Raw genomic sequence first — 11,139 nt, 5'->3', positions numbered from 1 at the left:
TAAAACAAACAAACAAAAAAAACTTTAGGCTCAGCACCTGTGGCTCAAGTGGCTAAGGCACCAGCCACATACACCTGAGCTGGCGGGTTTGAATACAGCCCGAGCCGCCAAACAACCATGGCTGCAACCAAAAAATAGCTGGGCATTGTGGCAGGCACCTGTAGTCCCAGCTACTTGGCCGGCAAAGGCAGGAGACTCGCTTGAGCCCAGGAGTTGGAGGTTGCTGTGAGCTGCGATGCTACAGCACTCAACCCAGTACAACAGCTTGAGGCTCTGTCTCAAAATAATAATAATAATAATAATAATAATAATATCCCCAAAGTGAAAATAACCTAAATGTCCAACAACTGAAAAATAGATAAATGAGGCATACTCATACAGTGAGATATTATTCATCCATAAAAAGCATGAAGTGTGGACACATGCTATACATGAATGAAAGTTGAAAACATGCTAATTGAGAGGAACCAGGTACAAAAGACTACATACTGTATGATTCCATTTATATGAGATGTACAGACTAGGCAAATCTAAAAAAAAGGATTATAAGGTAGTGGTTGCCTAGAACGGGGGTATAGAGGAAACAATCTACATAATAACAGAAATAAGTTTGAAGTCAGGCGGACGCGGTGGCTCACGCCTGTAATCCTAGCACTCTGGGAGGCAGAGGCGGGTGGATCGCCTGAGCTCACAGGTTCGAGACCAGCCTGAGCCAGAGGGAGACCCCCATCTCTAAAAATAGCCGGGCGTTGTGGCGGGCGCCTGTAGTCCCAGCTACTCTGGACAGGCTGAGGCAAGAGAATCGCTTGAGACCAAGATTTTGCGGTTGCTGTGAGCTGTGACGCTACAGCACTCTACCGAGGGCGACAAAAGTGAGACTCTGTGTCAAAAAGGGAGAAATGTTTGAAGTCTCAAGAAGTGGATAAATAGGGGGCCGAGCGGGCAGTAGTCCGGGAAGAGAGAGAGAAGCAGCGGTAGCTGCGGCGGCTGGCGCGGCGTCCGCCCCCGGCCCCCCGGAGCAGCTGCCGGGCACCCGCGCCTTCCCAGCGCGCAAGAGTGAATCATGGAACGTGTGGGGAGTCAGTAGCGCCGGGGACGGAAGCCCGGGAGCGGGTCCTTCGGGCGCCAACTTCGCTATCAAGCTCCAGTGTGTGAAAACAAAGCACCCCCAAGCTGCACATCTAGAGCAAGTTCTCCAAGTCCACGCGGGGGGAGGTGTGGAGCCGCGGCCGACTACACCGTGATGGTCTTGGAACTGCTGGGGCCCAGCCTCCAGGACCTTAACTTCTGTTCCCGAAAATTCAGCCTCAAGCCGGGTTGTTCCTTGCTGACCAGACGATCAGCCGTATTGAACACATCCAGTCCAAGAACTTCCTTCATGCACCGGGATGTCAAGGCCGACAGCCTCCTCAGGGGGCTAGGGAAGAAGGGCAACGTGGTCTACATGGTCGACTTCGGCCTGGCTGAGAAGTGCTGGAACGCCCGCGCCCACCAGCAAGCACACCTCCTACGGGGGAAACGAGGACCCGGCCGCGCTGCCCGCTACGCCTCCGTCCACACCCCCGTGGGCCTCGAGCAAAGTCGCAGAGATAACCTGACGAGGCTGGGCTCCTTGCTCCTGTACTTCAATCTGGGCTCCTTGGCGAGGCCTCAGAGTAGCCACCAAGCGCCAGAAGCATGAGCGAATCTGTGAGAAGAAGATGTCGACGCCCACCGAGGTCCTCTGCAAAGGCTGCCCCTCCCAGCTCTCCGCGTACCTCAACTTCTGCCGCTCGCCGCGGTTCCCCAAGCCCGGCTGCTTCGCCCTGCGGCAGGGCTTCTCCTACGACTCCGTCTTTGACTGGAACATGATCAAATCCAGGCGGCCCCTCTCCTGCTAGCCCCCGGCCCTTCTTTGTGGACACCCCTGGACCAACTAGGGTATGTCCCGGAACCCCGAGGACGTGGACCGGGAGCGTTGAGAACACCAGTATGAGGAGAGGATGGGGCAGTTGCGGGGGTCCATGACCCAGGCCCTGCCCCCAGACCCCCCCACAAGGGTCACCGCCAACCAGCTGCAATGTGCAGCCCAACCTGTGACCTCCACCTCAGTTCCCCGCATCCAGCAAGGTGGCACTACGCCTCCCAGAGCGATCTCCTGGGTGGACTGGGAGAGGAAGGTGAGTGTGAGGCTGCACAAGGGCACGCCCGCCAAGGTCTCGTCCTCAGACCTCACTGGGCAGCAAGAGGTCTCCCGGATCCCAGCCTCACAGACAAGCGTGCCTTTTGACCATCTCTGGAAGCAAGGAGTGCCACCATCAGACTAGTGTTTGCTTTGCTTGGTGTGTACACTGTATTTTCTTTTAAAAAACAACAACAAAAGATGGAAAGAAAACACTCGAAAGAAAAAATCCCAGCACAAAACAGAGGATGGATTTTTTGTCTTTTTTTTTTTTTTTTTTTTGGCCAATGGCAGAAGATGGGATCCCTTTAGCACTGAGGATCCTACGCAGCCCATCTTCAGAATCCTGGGTCACAGGAGGCAGCCGCCAGGTCCCCAGCCCAGCCACCTGTTCTGCCACTTCTCACACCTGCAGGAAAAGGAATGCCTCAGTGCTGCAGCCAGTCCTCTTACGCCATCAGAGGCTGGAGGAAGTAAGGTCAGGAAGTAGTGTGGTCATTCAAAAGCAGGTCCCACTGGTTTCATGAGCTTCAGAACCCAGGAGACACACACAGCCCCCACCTTTTCCGAGATGAGAGCACCCTACTTTCTGTGTTGGGGTTTTCCCTATGGCTCCTGGGCATTTGGGTCCTCCTTTGCCTCTCCTTGGAGACCTTGAGTGGGTGGGGAGGTGGCAGAGGCCAAGATACTTTATGTGCTTGTGGCTGTATTTGACCTGTGTTCCTCAGAGCAGCAGGTGCTGCATCCCCTCCTCTCAGGGCGGATTCTTTTTTCCTGTGTCTCCTAACAAGTGCATGGAGTAGGCATTCCTCAGGCCACAGAGGGTCCTCATCACCTCCAGACTGTCAGCCTGTGGCAGCCCTGCCATCCATTCTTGGTCTTAGGGCAGAATCTGTGGAGACTACTTCTAAAAACATCTGACTCTGGATTACAAATTACTCCCCTGGTTCTGATAGTCACCTGGGGTCTCTCCTCTCCCAGGTTTTACCTTTTGAGAAGGAGCCTGGGATTAGGATCAAGTGTTGGATTTCCCCATCCTTCCTAGTTAACTCCTGTTTTGTTTTTTGTTTTCTGTCTGTGTGTGTTTTCTAATTTATTTACCTCTGTCTTCTTTTTCCTTTTTTTTTTAAATTGCAGAACAAAGCTTTTTATTTATAATTTTAAAAACTGAAAAAATACTGAAGAACTTTGGGGGGAATTTTGTACTTTTACCGGTGTAAATATTGGACGTTTTGGAGCTTTATCATGGTTGTTAATTTGAAGTAATAAAGTAGAAAAGGATAAAGTAAAAAAAAAGTAGATAAACAAATTTTTAGATAGTCACATCATAGACTATTGTAGAATAGTGAAAATGGATGGACTAAAAGGAACAATAATATGGGCAGATATTTGTGATCAATGTTAAAAGGAAAAAATAAGTTCCTTAAGATATTATATACCATGAAACACATTCTTAAAAATTAAATTTAACCGGTTTGGCTCCCATAGCACCATGGTTATGGTGCCAGCCACATACATCGAGTCTGATGGGTTCAAAATCAGCCCAGGCCAACTAAACAACAATGACAACTGCAACAAAAAGTAGTGGGGCATTGTGGTGGGTGCCTGTAGTCCCAGCTACTTGGGAGGCTGAGGCAAGAGAATCGCTTAAGTCCAAGAGTTGGAGGTTGCTGTGAGCTGTGACGCCATGGCACTCTACCGAGGGTGACATAGTGAGGTTCTGTCTCAAAAAAAAATTAAATTTAACCAAGATAATAACATATACACAGATTATATGTATATGTGATACAATACAATTATATGTATAAAAAGAACAATAATGACTAATGCAAGATTCAGGTAGTGGTTCCAGGTCTAGGAGGCAGGGACATGAAATGGAAAACCATCACAATATAAATTATTGTCAAATATGCTGGTTATATTAGTATAAGATACTTTTAGGAAAAGACAGATAATCAGTTAATTCTTAAAAATAGCCAGGCATGCATGAAACATAAGAGTGAGGAAGGAATATATTACTTTTTATTAGTTCCACAAAGAATTAAGTCAGTAAGTAATGTAAAGACGTAAAAATTTAAACTATATAAAATAGCATTGATAATCTCTTACATGAAGTTTTTAGTATTTTATTTAATGTGTAGGAATACATAAAACTGATTCGTGAATTCAGTTTAAAGTAATCTTATCTAAAAAATCTTGAGTTCCTGAATCATAAATGATTTTAAAATGAGAATTTTAAGAATTTAAACCGAGCCAGCACAGTTGCTCAAGCATGTAGATCCAGCTACTTGAAAGGCTGAGGCAGTAGGATCCCTTGAGCCCAGAAGTTTGAGGCTGCTGTGACATGATCATGCCATTGCACTCCAGCCTGAATGACACAGTGAGAAACATTGCTAAAAAAAAGAAAAGGAAAAGAATTTCAAGTTTTATGGATCACAAATTATTACTTTAGATTCCATATACAACTGATGGTGCTACAATAACCCGAATTACAGGAATATTTTTTCCAAAGGAAACTTTAACTACATGACAATGTAAAATAATGAAATTAAGTTCCTTATATTCCTCATTATGGAGTCTTTATAATTTCCACTTATGAAAGCACAATGTTGGGCAGCGCCTGTGGCTCAGTCAGTAAGGTACCGGCCCCATATACCAAGGGTGGCAGGTTCAAACTCGGCCTTGGCCGAACTGCAACCAAAAAATAGCTGGGCGTTGTGGCGGGCGCCTGTAGTCCCAGCTACTCGGGAGGCTGAGGCAAGAGAATCGCTTAAGCCCAGGAGTTGGAGGTTGCTGTGAGCTGTGTGATGTCATGGCACTCTACCGAGGGCCATAAAGTGAGACTCTGTCTCTATAAAAAAAAAAGAAAGCACAATGTTAAATATTACAAAGTTTGTGAAAATAGTCTGCAATTTAACTTTTAATATTAATTTCTCTTCCTTAATGTTGATCTCAGATAATCTGAACACAAGGTGGAATTATAATATTTTATGAGATTATGAATTTTGACCATGACTATAAAGGATTTTCATTAAAACTCTAGTATATTCATTCCAAATATGAACATCCATAAAGAAAGGAAATATCATTTTATAGGATCTGATCTTTAAGTTGGTAATATCTTTAAGAATAAATTGGTTAGTTTCCATGTTATAGGTTATAGTTTTTCTCAAATTCTATCTTAAATAATTTTTAAGTTAAATAGATTCAAAAGAAATGTAAGTGAATACCAGGAGAACATCTCTCTCTTGACTCCCACATTTTTTTTTTTTTAAAGAGTTCACTGCTATTTATTTATTTATTTGTGCAGTTTTTTTTTTTGGCCGGGGCTGGGTTTAAACCTGCCACCTCCAGCATATGGGACTGGCGCTCTACCCCTTTGAGCTACAGGCGCCACCCAGACTCCCACATTTTTGTTACAATTGATCTATTACTTAAATGTATGACTCAAGATTTTACCAGATTCACTTGCACTGTCTCTCTTTTATATTTTCAGGCAATATTTTTATTAGTACCCAACCCTAGATTCTTTAAATCCATTTAAAAATTAAAGAGGTGGCCAGGTATGGTGGCTTATGCTGGTAGTCCTAGTGCTGTGGGAGGCCAAGGTGGGTGGATTGCCTGAGCTTAGAGGTTAGAAACCATCCTGAGCTGGAGTGAGACCCTGTCTCTACCAAGAAAAGCTGGGCATTGTGGTGGGCGCCTGCAGTCCCAGCTACTTGGGAAGCTAAGGGCAAAAGAATCGCTAAAGGAAGAAAAGAAAAAAATAAATAAAAACTAAGATGAGTGAAAGCCAGTTGAAAGCAAAATTCAAAAATAAAATAAAATAAAAATAAAAGATAAATCTTCATGATATTAGTCTAGGAAATATTTCATAAGACATATACACAAAAAAAACAGGAACTATGAAAGAAAAAAAATGATAAAGATGGATTTCACCAAAACCAAAAACTTCAGTCTTCAAAAAACACTGCTAAGAGGGCGGCACCTGTGGCTCAAGGAGTAGGGCGCTGGTCCCATATGCCAGAGGTGGTGTGTTCAAACCTAGCCCCGGCCAAAAACCAAAAAAAAAAAACACTGTTAAGAAAATGAAAAGACAAGCCAGGTGTGGTGGCTCCCACCTGTAATCTTAGCACTTTGAGAGGTGGGTGCATTGCTTGAGTTCAGGAGTTCGAGAATAGCCTGAGCAAGAGTGGGACCCTATCTCTACTAAAAATAGAAAACAAAAAACAACTAGCTGGGTGTTATGGTGGGCACCCATAGCCTGAGGCAAGAGGATTGCTCGAGCCCAAGAGTTTGAGATTGCTGTGAGCTATGATGCCATGCTACTCTAACCAGGGCAACAGAGTGAGACTGTATTAAAAAAAAAAAAGGAAAATGAAGCAAGCCACAGATTGAGAAAAAATATTTGCAAAACATATATCTAAACAAAGAGCTTGTATCTAGAATATACAAAGAATTTTTATAATGCAATAAGAAGACAAGCCAGTAAGTAACAACTGGCAAAAAATTTAATAGATTCCACACCAAAAAAAGACATGCAAATGACAAAACCCCATATGAAAAGATACTCAACATCATTAGCATTAGGGAAATGTATATTAAACAATAAGATGACACTACATACGTATTAGAACAGTTACACAGGGTGGCACCCGTGGCTCAGTGAGTAGGGTGCCAGCCCCATATACCGCGGGTGGTGGGTTCGAACCCAGCCCTGGCCAAATTGCAACAAAAAATAGCGGGGCGTTGTGGCGGGCACCTCTAGTCCCAGCTACTCGGGCTGAGGAAAGAGAATGGCTTAAGCCTAGGAGTTGGAGGTTGCCGTGAGCTGTGACGTCACAGCACTCTACCGAGGGCAACAGAGTGAGACTCCGTCTCTAAGAAAAAAAAAAGAACAGTTACATATTAAAAAACAAAATATGTGGAGTTGATAAAAAAAAAAACAGAAATCTACTACTGTGTGCAAAATGAATGAATCCCAAAAGTATTATGTTAAATACAAGAAGACTTACATAAAAGATTACATACCAGGGTGGCGCCTGTGGCTCAGTGAGTAGGGCGCTGGCCCCATATACCAAGGGTGGCGGGTTCAAACCCCGCCCCGGCCGAACTGCAACAAAAAGATGACCGGGCGTTGTGGCGGACACCTGTAGTCCCAGCCACTCCAGAGGCTGAGGCAAGAGAATCGCCTAAGCCCAGGAGTTGGAGATTGCTGTGAGCTGTGTGACGCCACGGCACTCTACTGAGGGTGATAAAGTGAGACTCTGTCTCTACAAAAAAAAAAAAGATTATGTACTATATGATTCTACTTACACAAAATTCTAGAGGATGCACAACTATTGTGGACAGGAAGTAGATTGGTGGACATTAGGGGTCAGAATCAGGGAGTAATTGCAAAAGGGCATGAGGGATGTTTTTGAGTTGATGGAAGTGTTCTATGTCTTGACTGTGGTAATAATTACATAACTACATATTTTTGTCAAAACTCATCAAACGGTACAATTAAAATTGGTAAATTTTGTTGCATGGAAATTTTACCTCTGAGGCTGAATGCAGTGGCTTACACCTATAATCCTAGTACTCTGGGAGGCCGAGGCGAGTGGATTGCCTGAGCTTATGGGTTTGAGACCAGCCTGAGCCAGAGCGAGACCCCATCTCTAAAAATTGCGGGCATTGTGGCAGGCACCTGTAGTCCCACCTACTCAGGAGGCTGAGGCAAGAGAATCGCCTAAGCCCAAGAGTTGGAGGTTGCTGTGAGCTGTGACTCCATAGCACTTTACTGAGGGTGACAAAGTGAAACTCTATATCTCAAATAAATAAATATAAAAAAATAAATTTTACCTCAATAAAACTGATTAAACAAAAACCAAGTCATAAAGATTCTAGAAAAATTGCGCCTGTAGTAGCACCGTTTTTTAATTCTTCCTGAATCTGCAAATAAAAATAGAGCAATCAGACAGCAAAGCCAAAATCTTATTGGAAACATTCAAACAAATCTAGGTGAGATGAAGCTATGGGTTGAACTGCATCCTTCCAAAATTGATTTGTCCAAGTCCAAACCCCCCATACCTCAGAATGTGAATAGATTTGGAGATGTGACCTTTAAACGGGTGATGAAGTTAAAATGAGGCCACCAGGGTGGGCCCTAAACCAATGATGTCTTTATAAGAGGAATTTGGATACACTGAGACACACCAGGACTGCACACACACAGTGAAAATGCCATGTGAGGGGACAGAGAGAAGGCACCCATCTGCAAGCCAAGGAGAGAGGCAGGCCTTGGCAGAAAACACATCTGCTAACACCTGAGCCTTGGACTAAATGTGTCCAGAGCTGTGAGGAAATAAGTTTGTGTTGAAGTTATCAAGTATGTGGTAATATGTTATGGCAGTTCCAGCAAACTAATACAGGCAGTATCCCCATGAACCCCCAAATATAAGCAGGAGGGAAAAATAATACCTGAATCTGGGCTGAGAGCGGTGGCTCTTGCCTGTAATCCTAGCTAGCACTCTGGGAGGCTGAGGCAGGTAGATTGATTGAGCTCAGGAGTTCAAGACCAGCCTGAGCAAGAGGGAGACCCTGTCTCTACTAAAAATAGAAAACAAACAAACGAGCCAGGGGTGGTAGTGGGTACCTGTAGTCCCAGCTATTGGGGAGGCTGAGGAAAGAGGATTGCTCAAGCTTAAGACTTTGAGGTTGTTGTGAGCAACAGAGTGAAACTTTATCTCAAAAACATAATAATAATGATGATAAAAATAATAAAACCTGAATCTGCATCTGTGAAGAAGGAAGCCAAGGGAAGTAATAGGGCATCTGAAATAATCTGAAAACAGAACCCCTGAACAGATATTCACTAGAAGCACACAGGGCCAAAGTGACAACAGAAGCTGAAAGGGGTTGAGGTTTTGCCCACACCAGTGCGAGAGAAGTGCAGTTGGTCCACAGAGGAAGATCTGAAGGAACTAATAAACTCTTTATCTGTAACAACTTTCTTTCTTTTTTTTTTTTTGGCCGGGGCTGGGCTTGAACCCGCCACCTCTGGCATATGGGGCCGGTGCCCTACTCCTTTGAGCCACAGGCGCTGCCCCTGTGACAACTTTCAAAACAGCCAAAATTCCTTTCAAGGATAAGGTCTCTCCATAAGGTAAAAATTCAGAACATGGAATTATAATTTAGCAGGACAGGAAAAACAAGACTTGAAGTCCAGATAAAAGTGGAGGGGGCTGGACATAGTGGCTCACACCAGTAATCCTAGCACTCTGGGTGGCCAAGGTGGGAGGAATTGCTCCAGCTCAGGAGTTCAAGACCAGCCTAAACAAGTTCATGACCCCATCTCTAATAAAAATAGAAAAATGAGCCAGGTGCCTATAGTCCCAGCTACTTGGGAGGCTGAGGCAGGAGGACCGCTTGAGGCCAGCAGTTTGAAGTTGCTATGAGCTAGGCTGAGGCCATGACACTCTTGCCTGGAACAACAGAGTGAGGCTCAGTCTCAAAAAAAAAAAAAAAAAAAGTAAGAAGGATAAGGAGTTGTCAAAGAAATTTCAAGACATACACGTATTAATGAATATCCACTCAATGTTAATTGTGCATTTATTTGGGATATTCTGTATATAACTTAAATAAAATTCAAAATATAATCCTAAGAGGTTTTTATTGAAACTGGATGATTTAAAAATTCTTATGAAGAGGCCCGGTGCCTGGAGCTCTGCCAGGCACATACACCAAGTCTGGTGGGTTCAAGCCCAGCCCGGGTCTGCTAAACAATAATGACAACTGCAACCAAGAAACAGCTGGGCATTGTAGTGGGAATCTGTATTCCCAGCTATTCGGGAGGCTGAGGCAAAAGAATAGCTTAAGTTAAGAGTTTGAGGTTGCTGTGAGCTGTGATGCACAGCACTCAACCAAGGGCGACATAGTGAGACTCTGTTTCAAAAAAAAAAAAATTCTTATGAATGTCTTTATTTCCAAATAATAAACTATACATTAATAACATACATATCTTTATTTTCAAGTAATAAAAGCTATTGAGAAGTATTAAAGATTGCTGAAATATAGGGAACAGAAATAGATGTGAGGATTTGAGTGTTTTGTGTTTTTTTAGCGTCTCAGTCTCTTGCCCAGGTTAGAGTGCTGTGACATCAGCCTAGGCCACAGCAACCCTTAGCCTCCCGAGTAGCTGGGACTACTGCCACCCCCCTAACTAGTTTTTTTTTTTTTTTGAGACAGAATGTCATTTCCTCACAGCAACCTCAAACTCTTGGGCCCAAGCAATTCTCTTGCCTCAGCCTCCCAAGTAGCTGGGACTACAGGCACCCACCACACATGGCTATTTTTAGAGATGGGGTCTTGCTCTGGTTCAGGCTGGTCTCAAACCCATGAGCTCAGGCAATCCACTCGCCGTGGCCTCCCAGAGTGCTAGGATTACAGGAGTGAGACACTACGCCCGGCCCTTATTAACATTTATTTATTGCTATTTTTTTTTCGATTTTCAGTAGAGATAGGATTTTGTTCTTGGCTTAGGCTAGTCATGAACTCCTGAACTCAAGGGATCCTCCCACTTCGGCCTCCCTGAGTGCTAGGATTACAGTAGCAAGCCACTTCGTCTGGCTGGATTTGAGCATTTAATATACGACATTTTATTTCGGGAGAAATATGAAGAATTTTTTTTCTATGCCTCATCCTCCCCTCAAGATGAAGAATTTAGTAAGTATTTCTGGCATAGTTGGTTTTATTTCTGGATATAAACAAATCTTTTTTTTTTTTTTTTTTTGAGACAGAGCCTCAAGCTGTTGCCCTCTGTAGAGTGCCGTGGCATCACAGCTAACAGCAACCTCCAGCTCCTGGCTTAAGCGATTCTCTTGCCTTGGTCTCCCAAGTAGCTGGGACTACAGGTGCCTGCTTCAATACCCGGCTATTTTTTGGTTGTAGTTGTCATTGTTTGGCAGGCCCGGGCTGGATTGGAACCCGCCAGCTTT

General features: G+C 44.3%; 1 pseudogene; it reads left to right on the top strand.

Moving 5' to 3' along the window:
• The first annotated feature begins 1,063 nt into the window (after positions 1 to 1,063).
• Positions 1,064 to 2,306, top strand: LOC128596607 (casein kinase I-like; annotated as a pseudogene).
• The last annotated feature ends 8,833 nt before the right edge of the window (positions 2,307 to 11,139 follow it).

Source organism: Nycticebus coucang, chromosome 10 (genome assembly GCF_027406575.1).
Source record: "Nycticebus coucang isolate mNycCou1 chromosome 10, mNycCou1.pri, whole genome shotgun sequence".
In the NCBI taxonomy this organism is placed as follows: domain Eukaryota; kingdom Metazoa; phylum Chordata; class Mammalia; order Primates; family Lorisidae; genus Nycticebus; species Nycticebus coucang.
Note: the sequence above shows the minus strand (reverse complement) of the source record. Positions and strands in the feature narration are given on the sequence as shown.